Source organism: Orycteropus afer, unplaced genomic scaffold (genome assembly GCF_000298275.1).
Source record: "Orycteropus afer afer isolate SDZICR_OR568_19922 unplaced genomic scaffold, OryAfe1.0 scaffold00379, whole genome shotgun sequence".
Taxonomy (NCBI): Eukaryota; Metazoa; Chordata; class Mammalia; order Tubulidentata; family Orycteropodidae; genus Orycteropus; species Orycteropus afer.
The window spans coordinates 2,969,638-2,974,020 of NW_006921966.1; the positions used below are offsets into that span (position 1 = coordinate 2,969,638).

Genomic DNA, 4,383 nt, shown 5'->3' on the forward strand with positions numbered 1-4,383 from the left:
TCGGAAACCCAAGGAGGGGTCGCTATGAGTCGGGGCCGACTCGACGGCACATAACAACAACATATATATATATAAATCAGTGATTTTTAGGGGTTACAAGGAGTAAGAGGAAGGAGGAAAGGGAAAGCTTCTTTTTGCAGGGCATTGAGTTTATGCTAATGCTGGTGGAATAATTTGGGAAAAGATAGCAATAATGATGGCATGACATTAAATATGTCATGAATGTACCTGAACTGTAAATTTGGAAATTGTTATACTGGTGAATGTCTTGTTGTGTATGTTTTCACCAGAATAAAAGTGAAAAAAAATTAATGAAAACTTAAAATCTAATTTATTGAAAGTGTATAATCTTTATATCCAAAGTAAATGTTCATCAGAAACATAGAAAAAAATAACTGAGATAATCTTATTATTTTTACTTTGTATATTTAGATCTTCTTTATAATAGGAATATTAACCATGGTAAATTATGGGCTGCAGTTTTAGTCAATGACCAGAAATGAGTTAACAGAGACTTACATAGTATTTGAATGTGAGAAGAAAGTTTTAATTTTATTTTTAAAATGTAGCATTTATATCTTTTGTCATTTAACATATGACACATATATCATTTACTAAAACATTAAGTCTGTCATAAGGAGTAAATAAATTATATGACATTAAATAGTGTTTGTCTTCTACTTTCTAGCTCTATTTCTAAATCTCTTCACCTATCAGTCCTGTCCTCAAGTAATGAAGTAGTTTTCATTGTACTTAAATTATATATATATATAGATAAAATTTCATTATTTTTCAATATTCTGTTACTATGTGCTTTACTTTAGAATGAGTGTACTAACAGGGATAAGGTAACCACAAGGAGGAAGTGGGAAGAGCTGAAATAAATTTGCAAAGTTCACAGAAATGTGGAAATTAAACAACACACTACTTAATAACCAACGAATCAAAGAAGAAATCACAAAGAAAATTAGAAAATAATTTGTGATGCATGAAAAATGAAAACACAAATACCAGATATTATAGTCTGTAGTTAAAAGCATGCATAAAGGGACATTTATAGGTGTAAATATTTCAATTGAAGAGAAGATTTTAAATCACCACTCAATATTCTTCTTGAAGACATTAAGAAAGAAGAGACAACTGAACATAAAGCAAGCAAGAGGAAGAAAATAATAAAAATTAGGTTAGAAAATACTGAAATAAAAATAGAACGATAAGAAATACCAATTGAAACAAAAGCTGATTCTTTGAAAAGATCAACAAAATTGACAAACCTTTTGCTACATGGATCTAGAAATTGAAAGTTTATTTCAAAAATAATATAGAAAGGCATGTTACCAAGAACAGCCAAATCAATCTTTTTTTAAAAAAAGCACAAATTCAGAAAACTCACACTTCAATTTTGAAACTTACTAAAAAGCTGTGATAAGCAAGACAATGTGATACTGCCATGAGGATAGACATACAGATCAATGAAATAGAATTGAGAATGGAATAGAAATAAACCCTCACTTATATAATCCATTGATCTTCAACAAGGGTGCTAAGAAAATCAATGGAGAATGAATAATAGTCTTTTCAACAAATGGTTGTAGGACAACTGGGTATTGACATACAAAAGAAGGCAGTTGCATTTTTACATCACACCATATATAAAAATGTAAGAGATAAAACAATGAAACTCCTAAAAGAGAGCATAGTCATAAATCTTCATGATGTTGTCTTAGACAATGGTTTCTTAGATATGACACAAATAGCATAAGCAATAAAAGAAAAATAGATAAAAATGGCTATTATCAAAATTATAAACTCTCGTGATTTAAGGAAACCATCAAGAAAGTGAAAAGCCAATCCATGGAATGGTATAAAATGTCTTCAAATCATATACTGGATTAAGGGATTTGTACCTAGAATATATAAAGAGCTATTTTAACTCAACAATAAAAAGGCAAATGCATAAAGGGCATGGGGCAGGGTTCTCTGACCTTTTCTAATTTCACAAGCCAAAAATCCAAACTCACTGCCATCCAGTTGTTTCTGACTCATAGCAACCCCCATTGGGTATTGGAGGCTGTAAATCTTTGAGGAAGTAGATTGCCAGTCTTCCTTCCACAGAGCAGCTGGTGGGTTTCAATCGCTGGCCTTCCAGTTAGCAGTCAAGTGCCTTATCCGCTATGCCACCAGGGAGACAGAATCACCATCAGCAGCCCAAGGGTGGGTCCAATGAGGCAGAAGCCAGGCATGCTACCACCCTCCAAACTTTTTACCATTTCTGACAACAGTCCCTCCCACAGCACTCTCTACTTCTCTTTTGGGTTAGATAATTCATTGCAATGAGCACAGAGAACTTACAGACAATACACACAATAATGCGATTTATTAAGGAAGTACCAAAACCAAAACCAAACTCACTGCCTTCGAGTCAGATCTGACTCATAGCGACCCTCCTTGGGTTTCCAAGGTGGTATCTCTATAGAGGAAGATCGCCTAACCTTCCTTCCGAGGAGTGGCTGGTTAAGTTTGAACTGCCAGCCTCCTGGTTAGCAGTCAAATGGTTTAGGCACTACACCACCAGAGCTCCCATTAGGGAAGTAATAGGTTACAATCCAGGTTCAGGAATGCTCAGGATACAATTTGATCAGGACAGACTCCCCTCTGCCATGTTCATAGGCATGCCTCTCTTTGGCCTTTGGCCTCTCAGCCTGCCCTCTGCTCTGCTCATGCAAGTGTTACAAAGGTCTTTTAGCTCTGCCAATAGGCACACTTAGGTGCACCCCACTTTGTCAGCAAGGCTCCTCCCCAAAGGCACTTAGTTTTTTGTCTATATGGGCCAGAAAGTCCACCATTTTGTCTTGTTCTAGTCCCTTGGTTCTGTGGCCGTTGCTTCCACTGTCTTTCTGCTGACTCTCTGAGATCTCTTTGCCACCTCCCTAGTGCAGAGATCTCAAGCCCAAAAATGTGCTCCACTCTTGGCTTTTCTCTGTCATGATTGTAGTGAGATCCCTCTTTTCTGCCACTAGGATGGTACATTTTAAGCATAACAGAATGACAAAATGGACCAATCCTCATATTAGGGCTCCATACATCTTCTGGTCAGTCCCACCCCACAAGGGGGCTGTGTACCTTGTTTATAGTATGAACAAGCTACTCAATCCCCTTGGTAGGCCACAAGCACCTCACATTTTCATAGTTCCACCCAGTCATCTGATGACAGTCACAAAGACCATGGCCAGAAAGAGCCATACTAAGTAATTCATTGCACCACAACAAATAACCCTTAAAAATGGGTGAAGGGCTTGAATAGACATTTCACCAAAGATACAAAAATGGCTAACAAACACATGAAAAGATGCTCAACATCATTAGCCATCAAGAAATGCAAATCAAATCACAAAGAAATGCTGTCTCTCACCCACTAAAAACCAAATCCCAAAGTCATCACCATCAAGTCAATTCTGGTTCATAGCAACCCTGTAGGACAGAGTAGAACTGCCCTATAGGTTTTCCAATGCTGTGAATTTCCACAAAAGGAGACTGCCTCAACTTTCTCCCATGGAGCAGCTGGTGGTTTTGAAACACCCACCTTTTGTATAACAGATGAGTGTTTTAACCACTGCACCACCACAGCTCTTTCTCTTACCCACTCAGATGGTCATTAAAAGAAAAAAAAAAAAGATTATAGTAACTGTTTGTGAGGATGTGGTGAAATTAAGATGCTCATTAATTGCTGATGGGAATCTAAAATGGTATAACCAGCTTGGAAAACAGTCTGGAGATTTATGAAAAAGTTGCATGTAGAATATTTATTCTAATTCATGATTATCCCATATTTTGTAGAGTAACTTTGTTTCATAGAATTTTATTTGCTGTTATCTTTTTTTTTAGATTTTTTTTTTATTTTAAGAGCTTGTTTTACATTCAAAGTCAAGCGTACATTTAGTTTCACTCCCCATTCACCAAGTCCAACCCTAACCCAGTTTCCTCACATCCCTACCCTGCAACCCTCCCCCTTTGCCCCTCATAATTATACACTCCTGTTTGTCCTGCATTTCCTCAGTTTGAATGTTGGTCCTCTGGTGTCCCACGGTCTATTGCTCTAAGGGATGTATTACCATTGAGTGTGTAGGTGTGGCATCCTGGGGTGAGTGGTCTGCATGTACATCTTGTTAACTATTGGGTTGAGAGCCCACTCCTGGGGGGGGGGAGTTTTATTGCAGGTGCTGAATGTATTTCAGGGCTATAGTACTGGGAGCCTCAACAGATTTCATCTGACCGGTAACTCTGGTCATAACTGAGTTTTTGTATTTGTTCCACGTTTTCCCTCCCACTCTATTCAGGATCTCCAGATTTGATCATTTCTTGAGTGATTGGCATTGGTAGCTG

General features: G+C 37.3%; 1 pseudogene; it reads right to left on the reverse strand.

Annotated features, from left to right (window-relative positions):
* Positions 1-2,783: 2,783 nt before the first annotated feature.
* Positions 2,784-4,383, reverse strand: part of LOC103207597 — a 6,718-nt pseudogene continuing 5,118 nt past the window's right edge.